This window comes from Maylandia zebra, linkage group LG22, assembly GCF_041146795.1.
Source record: "Maylandia zebra isolate NMK-2024a linkage group LG22, Mzebra_GT3a, whole genome shotgun sequence".
Lineage (NCBI taxonomy): Eukaryota > Metazoa > Chordata > Actinopteri > Cichliformes > Cichlidae > Maylandia > Maylandia zebra.
In genome coordinates, this window is record NC_135187.1 from 37,745,437 (window position 1) to 37,772,630 (window position 27,194).

At 46.2% G+C, this 27,194-nt stretch overlaps 1 protein-coding gene and 2 long non-coding RNA genes across 3 annotated transcripts in view; all 3 read right to left on the reverse strand.

The window, feature by feature from the left end:
- LOC101469180 (uncharacterized) overlaps positions 1-27,194 on the reverse strand; it is a 42,736-nt gene that overhangs the window by 9,316 nt on the left and 6,226 nt on the right. The window lies entirely within an intron of this gene.
- On the reverse strand, positions 6,094-7,536 carry LOC112433382 (uncharacterized). The gene is made up of 3 exons (XR_013095255.1): positions 7,085-7,536; positions 6,985-7,012; positions 6,094-6,513 (listed from the first exon to the last, which is right to left on the reverse strand). It is a non-coding gene; the product is annotated as an uncharacterized LOC112433382 (long non-coding RNA).
- Positions 12,740-14,470, reverse strand: LOC112433381 (uncharacterized). The gene is made up of 3 exons (XR_013095254.1): positions 14,032-14,470; positions 13,932-13,959; positions 12,740-13,458 (listed from the first exon to the last, which is right to left on the reverse strand). It is a non-coding gene; the product is annotated as an uncharacterized LOC112433381 (long non-coding RNA).

Consider the following 27,194-nt stretch of genomic DNA (forward strand, 5'->3'; position numbering starts at 1 on the left):
TTGGAGGCCTATTTCCCCCCACCACCACTTCCCCTGCCGGTGGCGGACTCCCTCAGACATCGGTGCGTTGGTGGTTCTTTGTGTCCGGGGATGGGCACCCAGGTACACACCGGCTCACTCCTTGGCGGCCGCTTATCGGGGCCTGGAGCCTGGGGCTCGCTCGGGCCACTTCAGGGGTGGGGTGCCCTCGGCCTCTCGGCCTGGGGCTCGGTCACTCAGGCACAGCTGGCTGCCGGCGGAGCTCACGGGCGCGTCACTGCAACTCCCCCTGACTTCTGCTCCGCGGCTGCTGAGTGAGCCCTCATCTGGGACTCTCCTCAGCTCTTTCTGGGACAGTGGCGCGGCTGCCCCTCTGTTGGTCTTCCTTGGTCTCTTGTGTTCTGGGGGCCTCTGGATGTCTGGAGTTTTGATCTCCTCCATACCTGCTTCACGCCCTGGAGGACGGGGCTGTGGCCCCCCCACACCCTCTAGCAGATCATTACATGAAGGAACCTTTTTAAAACAGGCACGTCCATGCTCACAGGTGTACACACGGGTGCTCACACACACAAACTACACCCTTTATCACCGTTCCTCTTCCCCGTTTTTCTTTCCCTCTTTCTTTTCCCCAGTCAAGTCTGTCCCGTATTTAGCAAGTGAAAATAAATGAAATAAGCAATAAAAGGTGAATCAAATGGACCATTACGGCAAGGCTGGGATGGTCAATTTGGTAAAGTAAATCCTTTGGGCATCTTTCTTTGCCTTAAGACAATAATTTTGATGGCAAAAGAGCCAAACGGGACAGGCAAAACAAACAAATCAAGAAAAACTTTTATCCAGTGGAAAAAAGTTAGCGTTCATCCTCCAGCTTCACTGTGTTTGTTATGCTAACATAGCTGTGTAGTTAGCAGAAATGGGCAGTAACGCGTAATCCGATTACTTTTTTCGAGTAACGAGTAAAGTAAGGGATTACTATTACAAAAAAGGTAATTAGATTACTGTTACTTTCCCGTAAGCACGCTGCGTTACTGCGTTACTAAAACTGTGATATTTTTGCGAGTGTCTCATGACAGTGACGTAAGCGAGTGCAACGTTCGTGGTAACAGCTGTGTGCAGATCAACAATGGATAATATAACGAGTGCAGGAGAGAGTGTGAGCGTGCAGTGTTTAAAGCGTGGAAGTACTGACCTTACTTTGAGTTTGATTCCGTAAAAAGTGACAAAAACATTATCGTCCGCAGCTCACTGCGTGGGAAGAAAACTTCTTTTTACAGCAAAAAACCCCTAAATGTCAGAGCAAGCACCAAATACGCTGCCGCTGGAATGTGAAACTCACAGAGAAGCTGCCGTATCCTTCCACTGACCGCTGCGGCACACCTGCACCAGGGTAAACCTCCGCCTGACCACTCCTGCTTTACAGGTGAAAATAGAGCAACAGGACCGCTGAGTCTTTGACTTTATTTATTTTCTGCTGTGTTTTACTTGCATCTATTTGAAAGACTGAGTGTAAACACAAAAAATATTTTATTTTATGTGCTGGAATGTGCAGAAAATAGGTTTAAATGTTAAACTAATTTCTTCCAGTCAGAGAATGTTGCATATAATTAAATTTTTGCTTGATGCATAAAGTTAAAAGATTAAAACTAATAAAACAAGTTTTAAAAAGACACTTTTCCATTTGATTACATTTTGTATGATGGATTATGTAGAAAAAGTAGAATTGGGCTGAAAGATCTATCACTTTATCACCTGTTCAGGTTGTAAATCGTGTTTTTAAAAAGTAACTAAGTAACTAAGTAATTAATTACTTTTGAAAATAAGTAATCAGTGAAGTAACGGGATTACTTTTTTCAGGTAGTAATCAGTAATTAGTAACTGATTACTTTTTCAAAAGTAATTAGTTACTTAGTTACTTAGCACGTAGCACATCATTATATACCAGCTAGCCCAACTTCAGTAACCCTACAAACGTCACTGGTTTATTTTCCTGTCCTCATTTATGTTGGAAGTGATAGCAGAGCTGTACGTTTGAATGTTTCAGAAATCTCTCAGTCAGAACATGCTATGTCATGCTTAGGTGGAAACTAAACTCTCTTCTAACTTCTAACTCCGTTAAATGTCATAAATTCTGTTTTCATGGATGCCTGGATGTTAAACTTAATTGTTACACCTGGTAAAGCAGCAATGCTGATCATTTTATTAAAGATGAAAGAATTTAGACAGTTTTTAACTCTCAGTGATGCCGCAGTGTTTGTTTGACTTTGGGACCTGAAGTATACGGAGTTTAGGACCCAGATTACTCCCAGATTTAAGAGCATCTTAGTCCGACAAATACGGCAATAACGACGGCCGCTTGCATGTCCTACAAAAACATGTGCTTTGTCGTGTATCTGACGGACAAACACCAAACCAGTTCCGCATCACTGAGGTTTCAGCATTTTTACAAACCAGTTCTGGTTCATCCGTTTCACTCAATCCGCTTTCACCCTTCTCATCCGTCGCTGCCATGCTTTTTCGGCATGTGTGTATGAAAGCAAAGGCACTGCACATGCGCGTTTTACCCATATTCTATTGCAATATTTTATTTTCTTATTGTTGCCCAACATTATACCGGTATTATGTCTGTGAAGGTTCTCAGTCATCCAGGTCATCGTAGTCAAAGGAGCTTGCAAAGAAAAGCGTCTGGACTTCTTTAAGTTGCTTGAAGACGTTTCACCTCTCATCCGAGAAGCTTCTTCAGTTCTAAGGTCAAATGGTGGAGAGTCCCAGATATAAACCTAGTGGGAGTTTCCCCCCCACAGAGGGACAAAAGGACCCCCTGATGATCCTCTAATCGCCTGAGCCAAGGTGTGAAACTGGGCGTGGGTCACAATCAGCCAGAGTTTCGGGTGTGCTCATTGTGAAACCTGGCCCCACCTTATCATGCAAATTCCTGAGGTCAGATGGCCCAGGATGTGAGCGGGCGTTAAGGCGTCTGGGAAGGATCTCAAAACTGGATTATAGATGGCAGAGAGTTGGTGTCGTAAACCCCGCCTCTGTTCAAAGATGGTCGCTCACAGTGGACCAGTGGACCGGTATTACCTAGTTGAGGCTCAGATAGTGAGCAGGGTCCATAGTTTCTTAGAGCAGCGCAGTGGTGAAGCATAGTGTTAGTGTTCTCTGTAGAACGTGTTCATGCACGTGTAGAGGCTCCACCACACCAACAAGCCTGTAGGAAAGAGGCATCAATATTTATTATTTGCTGTTACTCGTGCTTATGTTGGTTGTTGCCGTGGTTTCCCTGCTGTCTTGTTTTCTTTTTGCTGTTTTTTTAAGCAGGTGTTGAAGCAGATTTTCAGGGTCTTCTCTCTTTATCCCTCTTCTCCTCTGTTTTTCTCTCCCTCTCCTTCTCTTAACTCTCTTGCCAACTTCTATTTCCTTCTTCTTTCTCTCTCCCGTCTCCCGTCCTGTCCGGTCTGATTGTAATAACTTAAAATTAAAAAATGTAATAATCGAATAAATGACAATCATGTGGACCAATATCTGCACTATTCTTCAGACAATAATTCTGATTTCTGCAGACAGGACAGGCAAAATTTTTAAAAAGGTGCTTCCAAAGCTGTGTCACTGTGAGCAGTGTGTGCTTTGCCGCCTCAGTGTGTTTTGTTTTTTGCAGGGCTGTTGTGTGTCTTTATGTTACTGTGCGCTGTTGAGCCTCTGGGTTCACTGAAAGCAGTGATTGCCACACTTGAGCTGAGCAGCACCGTTGAATTGTCAGAACCACACTACCAGAGATGCCTGTTTGAAAACATGTCTACGTCTGTGCTTCATGTTCAGATTAAAAGGATTTGCTTCCATCTGCAGTGAAACTGCTCCTGAAGTGAAATCAGGTGATTTGCAGACTCTTGGCAAATGGAGGCAGGCAGCTATCATGTTCCACCTCAGCCAGCTACACAATTCAAATTCTACTTTCATGCATCTGCACTGACAATCTTGTCATGTATATACATGCATGAAATATAACCCCGCTGTTCAATTTTAAGAGCTTTGCCCTTCAGAGTCTCTCTTCTACATAAGGTGTAGTGGCTATGCTGTTGTTGGTGTTTCAAAGCTGCCATGTGTCCAGCAGAGTGCAGCAGAGAGGAGAGGATGACAAATGGATGAACAGGTGGTCTCTGACTATGGATGGATTATCATCATGTCTGCATGCTGATCCAGGGGAGGGAAGATGGCAGAGGGTTTAATCGGAGCAAGTCTCAGGCAGTTGTCACGACAGATATTCGACGCGTCAGCCTGCTGAGACGAGGATGATATGTTGTAGTCTGATGGTAATGACAATGACAACGACAGTCTGGTTATCTAAGAATGGAGCAAGCAGCCGTCAGGGCAATCCCTGCCAACAGAGAACTACTCTTTGTTTAAAAATGAGAACCGCTCGCCTGAGGCACCTAAATCATCAGCAGGGCACTTAGTTGGCTCCCCAGCGACACACCGGCCATGTCTGAAACATCGCAGATGACAGGGTTTACAAAGATGTTTTCAAATTGTTACTGAGCTCTGTCAATTTAAAAATGTCACACAAAAGGAAAATAAGTAAAGTTCATACAAATCAGGCTTTGACCATTTTTCCTTGTTCATTTGAAATTTGGATACGTAAATCACACAGTGTTGTCCCCGTATGACTGTGTACCAGAATGCGCTGGCCATTAAGATGACTCTGGATCACAATTCAATTCAATTCAATTTTATTAATATAGCGCCAAATCACAACAAAAGTCGCCTCAAGGCGCTTCATAGATTTGTTACCCGTACCCCTCTGTGCTCCCCTCTGACCAGGTTGTAGCTGTTGTTGTGCGAGCACAGAGGTAACTGAGCAGAAGAGTTGGGAGGTAATTAAAGAGCACATGCTCAGCTAGACAGCACGTAGCACAGATGTGAGGGAGGGAGAGCAGAAGCTTGTTCAGCACCACTTTGTTCACACAGAGGAAATGTAATTTATTACCCAGCCAGGGGGTAGAACCCCACCCTCATCACAGCAGAGGCACTAGAGCCAAAACCAAGATGGGCTGCTTTGGATTGGAGCAAATATACAGTTGGCAGCCACTGTAATGAGGTTAGCAGGTGTTTCTGAGTTTCCAGTTTAAGGTTTTGTGTTTTCACTTTGTCAGTTCTACCTTTTGTTCGAGTCCTGCGTCTGGGTCCTCATCCTGCCTGCCAAGCCTTAAGCATAGTGGGGTTGCTCCCAAAACAGTGTATAAACTTTCCATAAAAAACCCTTGTATACGCTGTTAGTGTGGTTTGGAATATACAGCACTGACATGTCAAAAGGTTCATCTGTGAAACAGCGTGAAATCTTTACCCGAAGACGCAAGACAGGCGCTACACCATCAACGTCCGACACAGACTGACATGGCATAGCCAGACGGATTTTGGAGCCAAGTTGGACAGCATTGATACAAGACTGACAGGGATGGCAAATGCTGCGACTGCACTGGAGGGTAAAGTGTCGGAGGTAAAGCAAGACATATTGAACCAAGGGGCTCATATCGAGGAGGCCGAAGCCCGCATTGCCGAAGTAGAAAGCACACTTGAAAAAACAGAAACGAAGCCAAAACAGATGACTTGGAAAACCGGGGACGACGAAAGAACCTGCGCATCTTCGGCATAAAAGAGGGAGCAGAGGGGAACAACCACTCTTCGACTTTATTAACATCATGCTACCTAAGTGGCTGGGGCTAGCGCCCGACAAGTCATTCACACTGGAGCGAGTGCATCGCACGCTCCGGGAAACCAAACCAGAGCAGAGCGGTGCTTGTTCGCTTCTTAAAATTCCAAGAGAAGGAACTGGTGTATCGGGAAGCAAGAAAACAACAAATTACACATGAAGGGGCCAAGATCACATTTGCACAGCATCTGTCTGCGGCGACGGCTCAGATCCGACGGGGATTTCACCCGGTTGTCAAACTGTTTATTGATATCAATGCCTTCCTTGTGTTAACATAACTGGGCGTTTAAGGGTATATTCGTTCTAAATTTAATCTAAATCGTTTTGGGTTATACATCAACAGCTAAACCTTAACTAAGTCATTATTTTTTTGTCCTACCAAGGGTAAACTTTACAGTATGTGACCAAGTGGTCGGCGGGGTTATGCACAAAATAAATAAACTTGACAACGCCACCTAGGGGAATTACACCCCCAGGAAATATATTTAAGAAAAATAAATAAAAGGAATAAAAGAAGACCGCACAGATTCAAGGATGCACACTGAGGCAGGTTGGCTTCCAATATTAAAACAGTTTTATTTATAGAAATAAATAAAATATTATAAATAATATTTTATAAATAAAATATTAAAAGTCAAGATGTAGCGTCATTATTGACAGTGTCCTACAGTAAAAATAAACAATCGTGGAACTTGGACTTACCAGCAGCCGTGGAACCAAAAGAAAATCACACCAAAAGAATCACTGCAGACCACCCAGTGCTGTACAAAAGAAAGTGTGAAAACGACCCACCACCTGAGGTCCCAGGGCCACTGGCTCGTCCTCCTTCACTGAAATAAAACACAGAAAAGTATGTTAAAAGAATAAAAGGACACTGAGCGTCAGGCTCGCTACAAATCATAAAAAGACTAAAACACACGTTAATAACTTTAATAAAAGAAATCACACACACACACAAGGCTTATTCCCCACGGGTCAAACTACCACTCGTGCTGGTAATAATTATTCTCAGGCGTAGGCCGGTCTGGCTCCCCACCGGCTGAGACCGGCCACCCAGGCGATTTAGAGTCCCAGCACGACACTCGGGCAGAGAATCACTTCAGCCCGATCACAGAAGTGTGGGTACGAGCAACAGTCCAGGGTAAAATAGAACACCAGGCGAACCCAAAAAAAAGGGTAAGCCTACTTAATAAAAACAAGATAAGACAAAACAAGACAAGACAGCAGACTCCACCAAGGAGGAGTTCACAACAGCAACTGAGAAGGCAGTCCACTCTTCCAATTTAGGTTGGACAATTTACCATGGAGAGGTGAGTACAGCAGTGAACCCTGAAACAGATAAGTGTAACCTTAAAACTCTTATAGCTATGAATGCTAATAAAAGTAGTTCTAACAGCTTACCCCAGGACCGGAGGCACTATACTCTCATTGGTGGAGATACCACGAACACCTCTCTCCGCAATGGCAGAATTAAACAGACTGCTGCGCTACAACAGGCCGGAAAAGGATATTAACACCAATTCCAGTATTCGGAGGGAATCCAAGGTTAAGCGAGAGCATACCTGTAGCTGTCGTATAATCGGCTCTTGCTGATCAGTCCGTCGCAGTACGCCAGCATTTACTGCTGTATCGTACCAGAAGCTCGGGAGGAATTAATCCAACAAGACATCGGCTTAGCTTTATACAGGCTAGCGCCACCCTGCAATCAATGTGCAGGTGGGTTCCCAATTAACCCGATCACCTGATACAAGGAGCGAGTGCAGTGGAAAGAGAGCGAGGGTGGTAGAGCGAGCGAGAGAGAGAGAGAATGAGAGAAGAAAAACAACGGAAGGCGAGTAGCCCATCTGGCTACATCTACCCCCCTTTTTTTGTATTGGCGCCCCGACAATAACTCAGGGAACCTAACACCATGGCCTGAATATGGCAAGCTGAGCATTAGCAACTGACGCAGATTCAACAGGACGTGGCAAGTGATAAACATTTGAGTGATGACCAGCTGTTGAACGTGCTGTTCTCCGCAAATGTGGCCCACTCACCTCAGACTGTTCAACAGAGCCTGAGGAAGAACCTGGGGGAGCAGAGGTCGAGGGTGCTACAATCACACTGGGAGTAGACCTGAGCTCCACCGATGGAACTCTAGAGGCATCGGGAAGTGACACCACAGGTGCGACAGGGTGTGAGGGTACCTCAGGGACAAGGAGCCACAACTCGTCGTCACTCAGAGAGGTCTGCTCTGAGTCAGCGGGTACAGGTGGGGGTGGAACCGGTGGACCAGGTGTAGGTGGCCCTAGGCTGACCTGTGCCTTTAACATGTCACGATGGACATGTCGAACCTTCTCCAAGTCTCCCACGGGGGCAATGGTATAAACAGCCCCGTTCTCTTGGGGTGCCCTCAACACCTGATAGACCACAGAGCTCCAAAGGTCCTGGATCTTGTGCCGGCCCCGGGTGCTATGATCTCGAAGATACACCAGCTGACCGACCTTTAAAGGAACAGGGTGGACTCTCTGGTCATGCCGTTCCTTACGGCGGTCAGCGGCCAGCGACAACCGTGCCCGAGCTCCCTCAAAAGCCACCATTAACCTGGCTTGGTGCTCGGCCACCCAGTCCTGTACCTCTCCAGGCACTGGGTCCTGAACGCGGCCTAGAAGGAAATCAATAGGCAGCCTAGGATCCCTGCCAAACATCAAGAGAAACGGTGACTCTCCGGTGCCCTGATGTGGCGTGCTATTATAGCAAAAGAGCACATGCGGTAAGCATGCAGCCCAGTCGCGTTTCTGAGATGATGGCAGAGTCCGGAGGAGGTTATGGAGGGTTCGGTTAAACCGTTCGCACTGCCCATTACCCGCTGGGTGGTAAGGGGTTGTACGGGACTTGGCTACCCGATACAATTCGCATAACTGTTGCATCACCAAACTCTCAAAATTTCTACCCTGGTCAGAGTGGAGGCGGCTTGGAACGCCAAACTTAAAAAACCACTCTGTTAACAGGGCCTGGGCCACAGTAGAGGCCCGCTGGTCCCGAGTAGGGACTGCAACAGTATATTTGCTAAAAACGTCAGTCATAACCAAAACGTTTTCAACTCCACTACGGGAAGGTTCCAACACCGTGAAGTCTATGGCCAGGATTTCATTTGGCCTAGACGCCAACAGGTGACCCATATAACTATGAGGCCCCAACCCTGAGTCCTTTGCGACCTGACAGCGTTCACAACGCTGAACCCATTGCTTGATGTCAGAGGACATCCCGGGCCAATAGCAACGCTGCCTGACCAGTTCAGTGGTGCGCTCAATACCTTGGTGCCCATGGTCCTGGTGCAGCTGCCTCAAGGTCTCAGGCTTCAGAGCCTCTGGGAGAACAAGTTGGAGGGCTTCCTCACCTCCACCTGGACGCAAAATACGGCGATAAAGGATGCCATCCTTCTCCACCAGACGATCCCACTGACGCAGCAGAACCATGACTGGTTTGGGGAGCTGATTCCTTTCCTCCGAAGAGGGCAGGGTGTGCCTCCTCCAGTGTACCAAGAAATCCTTGAGGAGGGGGTCAGCCTCCTGCAAAGCACGAATATCCTCCAGGGAGTGAGATGGAAAGGCCCCAATCTCCAACTGAGTAACGGAGGGCAAAACGGCTGGACACTGAGCCTGCCGAAGTGAAGTCGGGACACAAGTCCCAGGCAACACACCCTCGGCCAAGCTGGAGCTCGTCTCATACTGTCGAGAGAGAGCATCAGCATTCCTATTACTGCGGCCTGAGCGATACTTGATCTCAAAATCGAATGCCGCCAGCTGGGAGGCCCACCTCTGCTCGGTGGCACCCAGCTTAGCTGAAGAGAGGTAACTGAGTGGATTGTTATCGGTGTAAACCACACACTTCTGCCCCAGCAGGTACTCCCGGAACTTCTCGGCCATGGCCCACTTGAGTGCAAGAAACTCCAGCTTCATGGAGCTGTAATTGTCCATATTGCGCTCATGTGGCCGAAGACCTCGACTAGCATAAGCCACTGGCCTAACGACACCTTCTACATCTTGGGAGAGAACTGCACCTAAACCACTGTGGCTGGCGTCAATCTCCAAGATAAATGGGCGCGTAAAGTCAGCATATGCTAGCACAGGTGCAGACACAAGCTTTGCTTTCAGGGCCTCAAAGCTCTCCTCACACTGAGGGGTCCAAATAGCACTCAAACTCTGTCCCGAGCCCTTCTTTGTCTTTGTGCCAGCCGATTTAGCCACCACTTGATGCAGGGGAGCCGCCAATGCGGCAAACCCCTCCACAAAGCGCCGGTAATAGCTGGCGAAACCCAAAAAGGATCGCAGCTCTGACACGGAACGAGGACACTGCCATTTGGCTACTGCGTCAACCTTGGCTGGATCGGTCGAGACACCCTCACAGGAGATTACATGGCCCAAGTAGTTAACCTTCTGCTGGAAAAAGGCACACTTTTCTAACTTAGCCTTGAGCCCCTGTTGCTGCAGCCTTGCCATCACCATCTCTAGCCGTTGCAGGTGCTGAGAGACAGACGAGGAGAACACAATGATGTCGTCTAGGTACAGCAGTAATGACTGGCACTGCTGATCCCCGAACATCCTCTGCATTAGGCGCTGAAAGGTACCAGGAGCATTGCACAGCCCGAATGGCATACGATTCCACTCGAACAGGCCAAACGGCGTGCAAAAAGCGGTCTTGGGCTTATCCTGCTCAGAAACTGGCACCTGGTTGTACCCGCTGGCCAGGTCGATGGTAGAAAACCAGCGTGCGCCAGCTAGGGCATCCAGACTTTCCTCGATGCGAGGTAAGGGGAAGGCGTCCTTCCTTGTTTTGCTATTCAGCAAACGATAGTCAACGCACAGCCGGAGGCTTCCATCCTTCTTGCGGACCAACACGATGGGAGAGGCATAAGGGCTGCTACTTTCCCTAATTACCTGGGCCTCCAGTAGCTGGTTGATATGAGCCCTGACAGCCTCATAATCAGAAGGAGGAATTCGCCTGTACCTCTGCCGGACAGGTGCGTCATCGAGTAGCGGTATGTCGTGCGAAATGAGGTTTGTGCAGCCCAAGTCTCCCTCATAAGTGGAGAAAACAGAGCGGTACTTCCGCAAAAGTAACCGTACCTCGTGTTGCTCTGACTCAGCGAGAGCAGACAGGTCAATCGTATCCACCATCTCTTGAGCAGGGCTGCTGGTTGTATGGGAGGAAACGGTAACGGGAAAAGAGTGTTCCTCGCTAACACCGGCAGGGAGGCTAACAACAGTAGCTTTGCTTATCACTCCCAAACGGGTCCGCGGGTGGAGAACAGCTTCCGCTGTCCCTACATTGGTGACTGGGATGTAGGCAACGCCCTTATCCACCTGAACCAAACATGGAGAGGCCAGCAACCCAACTGGCAACCCGGACTCAGAAGGTTCAAAAAGCACAGCCTGACCTGACAACTGCTGAGAACAAGTAGTGGCCACCAGCTGCATAACACCACCAGGTATCCGCACGGCCCGCGGGCCCTGTACCTTAACGGTACCGACAGGGTCCTCTGGGGCTTGGGCTGCAGACTGGTGACACTGATGTAAGGCCTCCAAAACTGGTCTCGGTGCCTGTGACGCAGAAGGAGAATGAAACAAGGAGCCACCGAAAGCCCCAAACAGTTCTTGATAACAGCGGCGGATTACGTTCATTCCTAAGATGCCAGGGACAGAGGGCGTAGCCCCAGGAGGGTCCTTCACTATAAGGATTCCACAAGAGGGCATTTCCTTGCCACACAGGAGTACACTGAGCTCCAAATAGCCAATGTAAGGGATGGCAAGCCCATTGGCAGCCCGAAGCTGTAGCCAATGACATGACTGAAGGCGTTCTTGTCCCCAAGGGGCAAAATGTGCCAAAAAGAAACTTTCTGTGATGGTGGAAACCATGGACCCAGTATCCACCAAACAAGGGACAGTTACCCCACTAATAAGCACATCCATCTTTGGACACGATGAAATTAGCCTGCCAATCCTATCTTTCTGTGAGCCAGTGAACTCCCCACCTGAACTGTGACTCTGCAGCACAGATGGCGTTAGTTTTCCGACTGGGTAGCGGGAAGATGATTGCCAACTGCGGCATAAGGAGGGCCTGAATCAGAACCTGCTCTAGGGCGGCGTGAAGCCCGCTCCCCAGTGCACTCCCTAGCAAAGTGTCCTGGCTGCTGACACCGGCGACAAATCACCGAGCCAGCCCGTGAAGGCCGAACACTTCTTCGGGGGTTCTGTAAAGAAGCCACTGTCTCAGTGAGCCGATTTAACTGCTCTTGTTGGCGCTTTAGGAGTTCCTTTAGCTCACGCCACTCGGACTCGGGTGTACCAACAGGAGCGAACCTAGGGCTAGTGTGCACTCCACACTGAAAACCATATGCCGATGGTTGAGAATAGCCACGGTCGCGAACACCGCCTGAAAACCCTTCTCTTTCCCATCTAATTGCTTCCCCGCGCACCTCTAACAAGGTGGCAGTGGGCACACGGCGAACGTATTGTTTAAGCTCTCTGCGGAGACCACTATCAACAACATGTTCTACAAATTGGTCTCGGAGCAGCACCTCTGCGTTACGCATACCATCAGGTGCACTTTGTTTTACTTGCTCCATCAGAGCCATTAGCGCTAAGGAAAACTCCTGCAAAGTCTCTTCCTCCCGTTGTCTCCTCGAAAAGAAAGCCTGCTGCAGAGTGACATAGGACTGCGCATTGCCATACAGTTCCTTTAAAATGGTCAACACCTGAGCAGGATCCCCTCGCTCTAAATTAGGGCGAAATTTGATCTCCTCCCTTGCTTCTCCCTCTAAATGGTCAAAAATAAAGAAAGCTTGATCAGCAACAGACAGGTGCCGGGCACGCATGCATGCTTGAACCTCTTCGACCCATTCAGCTATATTGATGCCTGTTCTACCATTGAACATGGGACATTTACGGTCCCTAGGCACCACCACCAGACGCTCTGTAACGGCGGCCTGGCTACCAACATTTGGTATGCAACCAGCTGGTACGAAAGAGGACGACGCGGCCCCGCCACCAGACTCGAGCACAGCGCCCCCATCCCGGCGCAATTGCTCATTATCTGCCCTTAACTGCGCTACCAAGTCTCTAAGTTGCTGCAATTCTTCCTCCATAATAAATTTTGACCCAAAAAAAAGAGAAAATTAAATCAGCAAGGTGCTAAAATCCTATTACTCTTCCTTCTACCTGGATACTGCTGTCTTGTCTATAATCACACTCTAAAACAAATAGAGCCTTCAAACAGGTGAACTAGACTCGTTGCAAAAAAATAAAACAATTTACAAAACCAAACATCTACCTCAAACGTGCATCCTGTCGACAACGCCAAGTATGTGACCAAGTGGTCGGCGGGGTTATGCACAAAATAAATAAACTTGACAACGCCACCTAGGGGAATTACACCCCCAGGAAATATATTTAAGAAAAATAAATAAAAGGAATAAAAGAAGACCGCACAGATTCAAGGATGCACACTGAGGCAGGTTGGCTTCCAATATTAAAACAGTTTTATTTATAGAAATAAATAAAATATTATAAATAATATTTTATAAATAAAATATTAAAAGTCAAGATGTAGCGTCATTATTGACAGTGTCCTACAGTAAAAATAAACAATCGTGGAACTTGGACTTACCAGCAGCCGTGGAACCAAAAGAAAATCACACCAAAAGAATCACTGCAGACCACCCAGTGCTGTACAAAAGAAAGTGTGAAAACGACCCACCACCTGAGGTCCCAGGGCCACTGGCTCGTCCTCCTTCACTGAAATAAAACACAGAAAAGTATGTTAAAAGAATAAAAGGACACTGAGCGTCAGGCTCGCTACAAATCATAAAAAGACTAAAACACACGTTAATAACTTTAATAAAAGAAATCACACACACACACACAAGGCTTATTCCCCACGGGTCAAACTACCACTCGTGCTGGTAATAATTATTCTCAGGCGTAGGCCGGTCTGGCTCCCCACCGGCTGAGACCGGCCACCCAGGCGATTTAGAGTCCCAGCACGACACTCGGGCAGAGAATCACTTCAGCCCGATCACAGAAGTGTGGGTACGAGCAACAGTCCAGGGTAAAATAGAACACCAGGCGAACCCAAAAAAAAGGGTAAGCCTACTTAATAAAAACAAGATAAGACAAAACAAGACAAGACAGCAGACTCCACCAAGGAGGAGTTCACAACAGCAACTGAGAAGGCAGTCCACTCTTCCAATTTAGGTTGGACAATTTACCATGGAGAGGTGAGTACAGCAGTGAACCCTGAAACAGATAAGTGTAACCTTAAAACTCTTATAGCTATGAATGCTAATAAAAGTAGTTCTAACAGCTTACCCCAGGACCGGAGGCACTATACTCTCATTGGTGGAGATACCACGAACACCTCTCTCCGCAATGGCAGAATTAAACAGACTGCTGCGCTACAACAGGCCGGAAAAGGATATTAACACCAATTCCAGTATTCGGAGGGAATCCAAGGTTAAGCGAGAGCATACCTGTAGCTGTCGTATAATCGGCTCTTGCTGATCAGTCCGTCGCAGTACGCCAGCATTTACTGCTGTATCGTACCAGAAGCTCGGGAGGAATTAATCCAACAAGACATCGGCTTAGCTTTATACAGGCTAGCGCCACCCTGCAATCAATGTGCAGGTGGGTTCCCAATTAACCCGATCACCTGATACAAGGAGCGAGTGCAGTGGAAAGAGAGCGAGGGTGGTAGAGCGAGCGAGAGAGAGAGAGAATGAGAGAAGAAAAACAACGGAAGGCGAGTAGCCCATCTGGCTACATTTATAATGAAAAAAATCAGTATCATTATATGGTTAGTGTGCACTGTCTGATTTACGGGGTTTTGGAGAGGTCGCGTTGACTAGTTCCTCCTCACTGATGTGGATTAACACCCTCCAAATAATTTGTTCGAGGGAGGGGGGAGACATTTCCAACAAGGAAATGTAAATGTTCAATCAGAAATTGTTTACAGGTTCTGTATCTGGTATGTGTGAGTGTGTGGATGGGAGTGCAAACCTGCTTCTTCAATTTTTCCTTTACTTTGTTTATTTAAGTAAACAGTCTGACAATATTTTATGGAGAGGACAACTAAAGAAAACATTTTGAACGTTAACATTACGACCTGGAACGTTAGGGGGATACGGACGTTAGCTAAACTGAAACAAGTATTAAACCGACTGAAACATTTTAACTCTAGAATTATTTTCCTACAGGAATCTCATTGGAGACCACAGACTGGGACACATTGAAGGCTGCTTCTAACAGCTTGGACGAGTTTACGGACACTGTCACCTCCTATATCCACTTCTGTGAGGACAGCATTGTGCCATCACGCACCAGGGTGAGTTATAACAATGACAAACCCTGTTTTACTCCTAAACTCAAAAAGCTGTGGCTGGAAAAGAGTAAGGCGTTCAGAAGCGGAGACAGGGACTGCTACAGAGAGGCCAAGCACAGGTTCACTAAAGAAGTGGACGTTGCCAAACATCAGCACTCTGAGAAGATGCAGCAGCAGATCTCAGAGAATGACTCGGCCTCTGTGTGGAAAGGTTTTAGGAATATCACCAACTACAAGCCTAAACCCCCCACTCCACTGATGACTTGCTCTTGGCCAACACCCTCAACGACTTCTACTGTCGTTTTGACGAGCCATCAGGCAGCCTTCACACCTCCAACGGCCCCAACAATAGAGGCACTTTGGACACTAATTCCCCCACCTCTCCCCCCTCCATAGAGCCATCACCACCTTCAAACTGTTCACCTACAACACCCCCCTCCTCACCCCACACAAAAGAGGATTTCACACCACCTCCTCCGACCACAACTCTTCATATTCATGAAGCAGATGTGAGGAAGCAGTTCAAGAGTCTGAATGCTCGGAAAGCTCCCGGCCCAGACGGTGTGTCTCCTGCCACCCTCAGACACTGTGCAAACGAGCTGGCCCCAGTGTTTTCTGGCATTTTCAACTCCTCACTGCAGGCATGTCATGTGTTTCAGCATCTATTTCAACAGCATGGAATTAAGTGGACATTTAACCCTCCCACTGCTTCACATCATGGCGGAGCATGGGAGAGGTTGATAAGATCAATACGAAAAGTGCTGAATTCTACTGTGAGAGAACAAGTTCTGGAAGAAGAATGCCTTCATACAGTCTTATGTGAGGCAGAGTCGATTATCAACAGCCGACCAATCACCAGGGCATCAAGCGACCCAAATGATTTGGAGGCTCTGACACCTAATCATCTTTTGTTTTTGAAAACAAAACCTTCATTGCCTCCAGGATTGTTTGACCAGAATGACCTCTACTCACGACGTAGATGGAAACAGGTGCAATATATGTCCAATCTATTTTGGAAGAGATGGACTAAAGAATACCTACCTCAACTTCAGGAACGTCAGCGGTGGGCCACAGCATCAAGAAACTTTGCAGAAGGAGATGTCGTTCTTCTTCTTCTGAAAGAAGGCTTTCAGGAGCAAAGTGAAGGAGGAGATGAAGACAGCACAGCGGGAGGTGAAACGCTGCCTGAGGGAAGCAAAGGACACCTACAGGAGGAAGGTGGAGCAGAAGTTGGAGAGGAACAATATGAGGGAGGTCTGGAATGGTGTGAAAACCATCACAGGCCACAACACCAAGAAAAGCACAGTGGGGGGGACTGTGGAGAAGGCAAACGAACTCAACAACTTCTTCAACAGGTTTGACCAGCCCACAACCCCCCCACCCTCACCTTCACTACAGAGTCCTCTCCCCACTCTCCTGCCTCCCTCGCTTCCCCCCCTTCCTGACACCATGACACCCCCCTCCTCCAATCCCTCTCTCAGCAGCAAGACATCTCCCCCCCTCCCCTCCTCCCAAACATCTCCCAGTGTCACAGTGGATCAGGTCAGGAGGCAACTGAGGAAGCTTCGCCCCAGAAAGGCAGCAGGCCCAGACAAGGTGTGTCCTAGGATGCTAAAGGCGTGTGCTGCTGAACTTGGGGAGCCGCTACAACGAGTCTTCAACCTCAGTCTGCGACTGGGGAGAGTGCCCGCCCTATGGAAGACATCCTGCATCGTCCCGGTCCCCAAAAAGAACCGGCCCAATGAGCTGAATGACTTCCGACCGGTGGCACTGACGTCACATCTTATGAAGACTCTAGAGCGGCTCTTCCTCAACCTCCTCCGACCACAGGTACAACATGCCCAGGACCCACTACAGTTTGCATACAAGGCGGGTGTCGGAGTGGAGGATGCCATCCTGTACCTCCTACACAGAGCCCACTCACACCTGGATGGGGGAAAAGGCACGGTCAGGATCCTGTTTCTTGACTTTTCCAGTGCCTTTAATACCATCCGGCCCTGTATGCTTCAGGAAAAACTGAACAGGATGGAGGTGGACCCCTGCCTGGTGGCTTGGATCTCCGACTACCTCACCGACAGACCACAGTACGTCAGGCTGAAGGACATCACGTCTGACACTGTGGTCAGCAGCACAGGAGCACCACAGGGAACTGTGCTGTGCCCTCTTCTCTTCACCCTGTACACCTCTGACTTCTGCTACAACTCTGAATTATGCCACATTCAGAAGTTTGCAGACGACACGGCCATCATGGGGTGTATCTGGGATGATCAGGAAGAGGAGTACAGAAGTCTGGTGAGGAACTTTGTCGCATGGAGTCACACAAACCACCTGCAACTCAACACCTCAAAGACTAAGGAACTGGTTGTGGACTTCGGGAGGTCCAGAGAAGGTCCACTGCCGGTTCAGATAGAGGGGGAGGAGGTGGAGGTGGTCAACAAGTACAAGTACCTCGGGCTGTGGGTGGACAATAAACTGGACTGGTCATGCAACACAGAGCACCTGTATAAAAAAGCCCAAAGCCGACTGTACTTCCTCAGGAGGCTGAGGTCTTTTAACATCTGCAGGAAGCTCCTGAGGATGTTTTACCAGTCGGTGGTTGCTGGAGTACTTTTCTATGCTGTGGTGTGCTGGGGGAGCAGCACAGCAAAGAAGGACTCATCCAGGCTGGAGAAACTGATCAGGAGGGCTGACTCTGTGGTCGGCATGAAGCTGGACACTCTGGTGACAGTGGCAGAGAAAAGGACATTAAAGAAACTGCTGGACATTATGGACAATGCTGGGCATCCTCTGCACACGGCCATTAACAACCAGAAGAGTCTGTTCAGTGACAGGTTGCTTCTCCCAAAGACAAGAACTAACAGACTTAAAAACTCCTTTGTCCCACACGCCATCAGACTGTTTAACTCCTCTCTGGAGGGGAGAGGGAGGGGAAACAGGAGGACAAAGGAGGGGGGAACAACTAAGCTGTAGTGCCTCTTCACCTCACTGTGCAATACCTTGTGCAATACTTTTTGTAAATAGTCAACAGTGCAATAGACTCAATACTTGAAATGTGCAATTCACTTGTATTTTTATTTTTATTGCTATTTATTCTATTTATCCCCTTCGTATATTTTATTTATATTGTCTCTGTATTTATATATATGTGTGTGTGTGTATGTATGTATATATATATATATAATATTCTGTAACTCTGTAACTTCTGTCGGTGCTGTGCTTTTTTGGAAATCGAATTTCCCAGAGGAACCCACCCGAGGGATTAATAAAGTTCTATCTAATCTAATCTAATCTAATCTAATCTTCTTGTGGACGACTGTGCACCACGAAACTCATGGATTATGGGAAAGATCATCAAAACTGTTCCAGACAAGAAGGGTCTCGTTCGCCGAGTACGGATAAAGACAAAGACTAATGTTTTGGACAGACCCATCACCAAGATTTGTCTGCTTGTGGAATCTGAATGGGCTAGTGGTAAAGACAAAGCCCCTACGATGAGCCATGTGCTAGCAACCTCTGGCTCTTTCCTTCTTTCTCTCTTTCCTTCTTTTCTTTCTTATTCTTTTTCATCTGTTCTTTTGGAAATGGACAGAAACCAGCCTTAATATACTTTGCAAAGCTGATTGGCAAAGTATTGGACAATTCATTTGTCTATAAATAATATTTTGTCATGTGTTTAAACATTGGATATGTCTAAACGTGATTCATATTAAGTTTGTAAAGTTAAAAAATGTGGTAATTGTTCTAAGGCAATACATTATTAGAACAATTAGGGGCCGGTAATGTAAGCGCCAGACGTCTGCTTTATATTTTTATTTACGATTGAGTTCATGTTTGTTTTATAATTCATAGATTCATTACATAGGTCATCTTTTCAGGATTAATAAATGTGAAAATATATGTGTTTACATAAAGTAATTTTAAGTCACTGTTTTGGGATTGGAACCTAAAAGGGGGTACCTCTCACTTTAAGTATGTAAGTGCAATAGTAGCATAAAACCCTGTGTGAGAGGGAAGGGGAGGAGCATGGACAGAGAGGTTAGGAGTCTCACGGTTTTCTGACCGTGTGCACAGCTAGTTCTGGATAACTGCTATTTTTTGGAACTTTCATGTTTTTTAGGAAGGAGTTCATTGTTACATCTTCAGTTTGTAATAAATAAACAGTCTTCAAATCATAATGCAACTGGAAGCATTTCTTTTGGAAACCAGGAACACGCGTCAGCCATAGACTCTTCTTTTTTGAACTTGGTTTATTGGAAATTACCCTACATAATTTATTGATGCTTTCCTCCAAAGACTCAGCAGCAGATAAGCTGGAAGCTTGGAGAAGCGAGATCCAAGAGGACATAGATGAAGACAACTGGAACCAGGCTTGCTTAAAAGCACAAACACAAACAATAATGCTTTAAACTCCTGCAATATAAATGGCTCATGAGAACCTATATAACACCTGCCAAGCTTCATGATATGTCCAATGATATTCCAGACATCTGTACTAAATGTTTAGTTGAAAAAGGAACTCTTGGAAAGACGTTATCAAATGTCTGTCGGACGTGTTTAAGGTAAAAATCCTTTTAAAAGGTAAACTCTGTGTACTTGGAATATACCCAAGGGAATTTGAACAACCGGAAAAAAGAAGGAAATAGCAGACTCTAGGCCTAGAAAGACTAACATATATTGCCAAGGGCAAACTATGGGACTTTGTGAATATGTGGAAGCCATATATGGATATTTTAGGGAGTGGAGGTGAAGGACGTTTATGAAAAAGAAGGAAAAGAAGAAGGGAAGGAGAATCTTGTTTATCCTAACTCCTTGCATTTTTGTATTACTGTAAGAAGTCATTTCTACATTTGTAGAAATTTGTCTACATGATGTAGACAGGTTTGATGTATGGATCGCTGTGTGAATGTGAGGATGTGCTAATATTTGTTTGTATTGTACAACAGAAAATTTCAATAAAAATATATGGAAAAAAACGGATTTGTTGTAATTACGTTTATGATTTAAATGTCTCTCACTGATCTTATTCACGTCTCCTCTGAAGCTTCTGTGGAGGAGACGTTCGTTGCTATAACTGTTGATACACTGATTCTGGGTACAGTTATTACCATGGCTACACAGTCCTTGTCTCGTTCAGGAGTATGGTGGGAAATGTTGTAAATCCCTCTGAGGCCCATTTGGTATGTGTGACATTGAGCTGGATAGATTTCATTTGCTTATATAATTAATCATTTTTAGGTGTTTGTGAAGGACACGCACTATTTCCCAATAATCCTCGTCATCGTCTCTTTAAAGTTAAAATAAACAAATAATGATGTTTACAGTTTAACAACAAACCTTTAACCTTCTGAGTGCTATTAGAAAGTTAACAATCAAACACTGCAAGAGTTTTTCAAACGGCCGTTTTATGCCAGCAGACAGTCATTTTTTAAATTGTTCATAATGAGTCTGTTATTGGTGGATACAGAGATGTTATGTCTGTGAAGGTTCTCAGTCATCCAGGTCATGTAGTCTGAGGAGCTTGGAAAGAAAAGCGTCTGGACTTCTTTAAGTTTCTTGAAGACGTTTCATCTAAGAAGCTTCTTCAGTTCTAAGAGCAACTGGTGGAGACTCCCCAAGGCTACGTCCACACTAACACGTTTTCATTTGAAAACGCATCGTTTTCTCTCCGTGGCCTCCCGTCCACACTGAGACGGCGTTTTCGGTCAAGGAAAACAGCGTTTTGAAAACGCTCTCCAAAGCAGAGACATTAGAAAACGCCACTTGCACGTTGCAGTGTGGACAGCGAACCTGGAGCTTTTTCGAAAACGATGATGCATTTGAGTCATGTGATGCAGTCATGTGACCAATTAAACAAAGATAGTGGAGGGCATTATACAGCTGTTGTTGTGTTTGACAGCCCTGTTAAAGATTAATCAGTCTGCACGGGCTCCAGAGAGCTTTTCTTCAAATTCTTTAATTCTCACTCACTTTTGCAACTTTGTACTTTTGTGTTACTCGCAGCAACAACTCCACCTCATTGTGAGTCCATTTAAAAAACTCGCTGCTTTTCCTCCACATTTTGCCGACGTTTCGAAGAGCCGGAAAGTAACTAAGCGGCAGACAGAAATGAGGCAGGTCGAATCTTCTTGCGCTTCACGCATGTGCAGGACTGGAACGGAAGCACTTTTAGCCATTTCGATGTGGACGCACAACTCTGTGAAAACGACTGAAAACGCTAGTGTGGACACAGAGCATTTTCAGGCGAAAACGCCGTTTTCAAATTTAACCATGTGAGTGTAGACGTAGCCTAAGAGGGTCATGGACCTCCTATTGATCCTCTACCTAATCACACAATCAGGAACAGGAGCAGAAAATGTTCCCTCTAAGCCTGACGGGAAAAAGAGGTACACACACATCCTGTCCTCTTCCTCCAGCCATAAGAAACATCGACTCTCTTCCCGTATTTAAGTCACAGCTAAAAACACATTTTATCTGCTGTCAAGTTCTGTTTTGCAATTTGAACTTATTTTATGTATTTTATGACTATTGCTCCTTTTATTCATTTTTATTCTTTTGTAAGGTGACCTTGGGTTTTTGAAAGGCGCCCTCAAATAAAAGGTATTATTATTATTGCACTTATGCCCACCACACACTCAGACACAAACTGGTTCATCACAAACACAAACTGAACAACACAGCTGTGCAGTGCAGCGAGGAGCGCTCAGACCTCTACACTGGAGACACCACTTCATAAACACATGTAAAGGTCAAAGGTCACTCTCTCAGGATGGCAGTGTTCACATTTTGTACAGAGAAGACAGATGGTTTGAAAGAGGAGTGAAAGAAACATCCATGTCCACTGTGAACGGCCATCTTTGAAAAGAGGCGGGGCTTACCACACCAACTGTCTGCCATCTAAAATCTGGACGCCTTAACGTCCACGCACATCCTGCGTCATCTGACCTCATTAAGTCACATGATAGGGTGTGGCTAGGTTTCACAATGAGCTCACCCGAAACCTTGGCTGATTAGATAGAGGATCAATAGGGGGTCCACGACCCTCTCAAGCTGGGCTACACTGGGCGATTTTTTCAGTCGCGTTATTCAGCTCCTGCTCAAACTGCACGATTGACTCGCAGAGGTTAGAAGTTCATAGGTCACGATGCAGGTCTCACACTATACGGCCTGATGCTCTGATGCGACCTGAGTCACTCTGTGGTAAAACCGCAAAGGATTCTGGGAACTTGTGGCAAGAGGTACTAGCGCACGCAGGCTTTCAATCGAACTCAGTTACACAGCGATAAAAAGAAACACAGAAAATGCCAAGAAGCTGTTGTATTATTAACTGCAATAGGCGGTCGCATGACAGCCACGGGAAGCCGACGGGTAAAGAGATGGTTTTTCTTTTTTATCGGATTACGTCGTTGAAGAGAAATTTTTTAAGCCATGTTTCCGAAGTAAGATGGCCTGGCCTGTAAATGGCCTGTATTTATATAGCGCTTTACTAGTCCCTAAGGACCCCAAAGCGCTTTACATATCCAGTCATCCACCCATTCACGCACACATTCACACACCGGTGATGGCAGCTACATTGTAGCCACAGCCACCCTGGGGCGCACTGACAGAGGCGAGGCTGCCGGACACTGGCGCCACCGGGCCCTCTGACCACCACCAGTAGAGCCGACGGATGGTCTGGATATACCAAATATAACGTCTCAGAACACTCCAGCTCACATGTTAGTCTGCTCCAAGCATTCCCACAAAGGTCAGAGTTTTGTAGTAGTTAATACGTCATTTTTCTTAACATAATTGGTGATATAGGTTACAAGCAAGTCTGGCGCTGAACAGAAATTGTCGCGCTATGCTCCTTTATTTATTGTGCATAAATAGTGAATTGTCCTGACACAATATTGCGTTTCGCTTCTGTTATTATGGTACACTGACAAAAACATATAGTTTTATTCACAGGATAAAACAGGTTTTTTGTATCACTAATTGTCCAGTACGATTACAGCATACAGTATTATTGTCACTGCTACATTTCTGTGATGCTACCAGAAATTATTTCCACTACTAATTAATTACCGTTGAGCTCAAAGGTTATATTAATAAACGGTTAACGAATGTGTATTTATGAAGACGATTTGTGAGACTGGTAAACTTACCTCTGTTCGTACAATGGTCTTTCGTTCTACACGGTGCATTTCAAGGTCCTGCACCCATCCGTCGGTAAACTGTACCTGGGCTTGTTGCAGTGACCTGAAGTTACTAAACTTCATGAGTGTATGCGCTCACTCCAAGAACCGTATAATTATAAATCTGAGCGTGGTGAAAGTTGGGCAGCACGCTAACGTCTTTTGTCCCTCTGTGTGCTCGTAAGGGTCTGACCCTTTCACTCCTTTGATTTTTCCTCGTATCTTTTCTTCGTCTTTTTGTCGAGTCTGTCTTTGTACGGACCGGCATTGTTCTCCTTTTGTTTTGTACATTCCTTTTTTGTGCGGCAAAGAAAAAAACAAGAAGGTATTGGAACCGGAGAATGAACGTTTTGCGGTGCTGCAAATGCTTGCATTTGATGCGGTACTTGGATTGTTTTGCCACGAGTTCCCGGCATGCAATGCGCGAAAATCACGTGATTGCTAAACAAGGGGGCGGGTGCATCCGGCCTCCTCGACTGCGGTGACAGCCTCACGACGGCTGACAGGATTTCAAACCAGGTTTGATTTTCTTACGACCAAGCGATTGATGATCGGGAGCTGGTCGTGAGGTGTTAATCGCTTCTCGTTACCCCACGTATACTACACGATGCACGACGCACGATGAAGGCGAAACTCGGGCCGATCACCAAAACGGTCGCACGACTGAAAAATGCTCAAAATGAGCCAAAATGAGCCAAAATGAGCCAAAATTCGCGTGTAAGCCCAGCATAAGGGACATCTCCCAGTAGGTCTTAAAATCTGGGACTCTCCACCAAGGGTGAAGAAACGCAGTAAATAGTAGTCTGTCCTCTGGTGTTGTACCTGTGAATCTTAAACATGCAGTGATTCAGCCTCTACTTAAGAAACCTGCTCTTAATCCTGATACTACACGGGACTCATGACGGGGGACATGGACCCGTACAAAGCCGCGTCATATAACGTGTGGAGGGCGGTGAAAGAGGCAAAGCAGCGCTACGGGAGGAAACTAGAGTCACAACTCCAACAGAGTGACTCTAGGAGCCTGTGGCGGGGACTAAGGACAATAACGGACTATAAAGCACCAACAACCGGTATGACGAACGCGGCCGTGACTCTGGCAGACGAGCTGAACACTTTCTATGCTCGCTTCGAGGCTGCAGCTAAGGTCTCCAACAATGCTAGTGTTAGCGGCGCTAACGGCTGCAGACAGGAAGATACTGCCAGCACCGGAAACTTGCTCGTCATCTCCGAGCATGAAGTAAGGAGAGCCTTCAAGAGAGTGAACACCAGGAAAGCAGCAGGACCAGACGGCATCCCAGGTCGTATCCTAAGAGACTGCGCATACCAGCTAGCTCCTGTGTTCACTGAGATATTCAACATCTCTTTATCTCAGTCGGTGATCCCCACATGCTTCAAAGAGTCCATCATTGTTCCTGTCCCGAAGAAACCCCACCCTGCTTCTCTCAATGACTATCGCCCTGTAGCCCTCACCTCAGTAGTGATGAAGTGCTTTGAACGCCTGGTCAGAGACTTCATCATTTCTTCACTACCAGACACACTGGACCCACTACAGTTCGCTTACCGTCCAAATCGTTCCACAGACGATGCCATCTCTCATCTCCTCCACACATCACTCACTCGCTTGGACACTAGAAGGGGGAATTATGTTAAAATGCTCTTCATAGACTACAGCTCTGCATTTAACACCATAATTCCCTCCACACTCACCACCAAGCTGGAGCATCTGGGACTCAGCTCATCTATGTGTCAGTGGATCTCCAACTTCCTAACTGGCAGACCACAGGCAGTAAGGATGGGCGGACATGTCTCAGCCTCCACCACTCTCAGCACTGGAGCCCCCCAGGGGTGTGTTCTGAGCCCCCTGCTGTACTCTCTGTACACATATGACTGCGTGGCCACTACCAGCTCCACCACCATCATCAAGTTTGCTGACGACACCGTCGTGGTGGGCCTGATCTCTGATAACAACGAGACGGCCTACCTGAAGGAGATTAGGAATCTGGAGAACTGGTGCCAGAGGAACAACCTCCTTCTAAACGTCAGTAAGACAAAGGAGCTGATAGTGGACTTCAGCACTAAGCAGGAGAGGAACTACCAGACCCCCGTCATCAACGAGTGCCCAGTGGAGAGAGTGGACAGCTTCAAATACCTCGGAGTTCACATCACGCAGGACCTGTCATGGTCCTGTCACATCAACACCGTGGTGAAAAAGGCCCGACAGCGTCTCTACCACCTCAGACGCTTGAGAGACTTCCAACTGCCCTCCAAGGTGCTCAGGAACTTTTACTCGTGCACCATAGAGAGCATCCTGGCGGGAAACATCTTAACCTGGTTCGGGAACAGCACCATGCAGGACAGACGAGCTCTACAGAGGGTTGTGCGGTCAGCTGAGCGCACCATCCGCTCCGAGCTCCCTGACCTGCACTCAATCTACAGCAGGCGGTGCCGGACCAAGGCCAGGAAGATCGTGAAGGACCTCAGCCATCCCAACAACAGACTGTTCTCTCTGCTGAGGTCAGGAAAGCGATTCCGCTCCCTGAAGACCAACACAGAGAGACTGAGGAGGAGCTTCTTCCCGCAGGCGATACGGTCTCTCAATCACACCACCACACAGTACTGACCCACACATATGGTTCTTACACACACACTGGACTTTCTGGACTTTGGTTTTGCACAACACTGGTCACTATATTCTTCATTTCCGGTTAATACTTGTACAGCTGCTGTTATTGTGTGTGTGTGTGTGTATATATATATATATATATATATATATATATATATATATATATATATATATATATATATATATATATATTTATATTTCTTCATACATTCTTATATAGTTCTATATTGTGTATTTTGTTGTACAGTTATTTTATTTTCAACTTTAATTTATATATTTTATCTTATTCTTTCCCAGTTAAATTTACCCTTCATTCTAATTTGTGTTGTACAGTTATTTCATTTTTAACCTTAATTTATATTTTATTCCTTCCTAGTTAAATTTACCCTTTTTAATTTTTCATATTTATTTCCTATCTTATTCATAGCCTTTTCCTTTTTTGTTCTCTTTAGGTCACGAGCAGTTGTCCAAGCATTTCACTACATATCGTACTGTGTATGACTGTGTACGTGACAAATAAAATTTGAATTTGAAATTGAATTTGATTTACTATTGCAAATTACAGGCCTATTTCCTACTTTACCCCCAAAATTCTTGAAAAGGTGGTTTACAAGCAATAAATGTCCTTTATAGAAGAACACGATACTTTAGAAGTTTTCCGGGTTTTAAAGCTTTACATAGTACCTAATCTGCCGTTTTAAGAGTTTTTAATAATGTGTTTTTACCAACTGACTCAGGTGTGTTATTATCGTGCTGTTAGATTTAACTGCTGTCTTTGATACAGCGGATCATAACATTTTAATTTCCCGTTTAGAGCAGTTGGTGGGTGTTAGCAGTGCCGCTCTGCAGCGGTTCAGATCCTGTTTGGCAGAGCGGATTTCTCTGTGAAACTCGGGGAGTTTGCATCCTCTGCTGCTTCTCTGCACTGTGGGGTCCCACAGGGTTCGGTTTTAGGCCCGCTTCTTTACTCCCTACATCTTCAACACCTTGGCTCTATTTTCAGGAAACATGGGATTTCTTTCCACTGTTGTTTCCCACTTATAAAGATAAATGGCTTCTCAGTAGACCCTCTGCGTAGATGCCTTGATGAAATAAGGGCCTGGATGGCTTTGAACTTTTTACATTTTAATGAGCAGAAAACAGAAGTGATGGTTCTTGGTGGCTCTTCTGAGGCCACTACTATAGATCTTGGTTCGCTGGCACAGTATGTTGAACCAGTCATCACTGATCTGGGAGTTAAAATGGAGGCAGATCTTAAACTTGAAAGCCAGGTCTGTTGTAAGATCTCGCTTTTTTCATTTGAGGCAATTAGTCAAAATAAAGCCTATCTTATCGAAACAGCATTTTGAGACAGTAA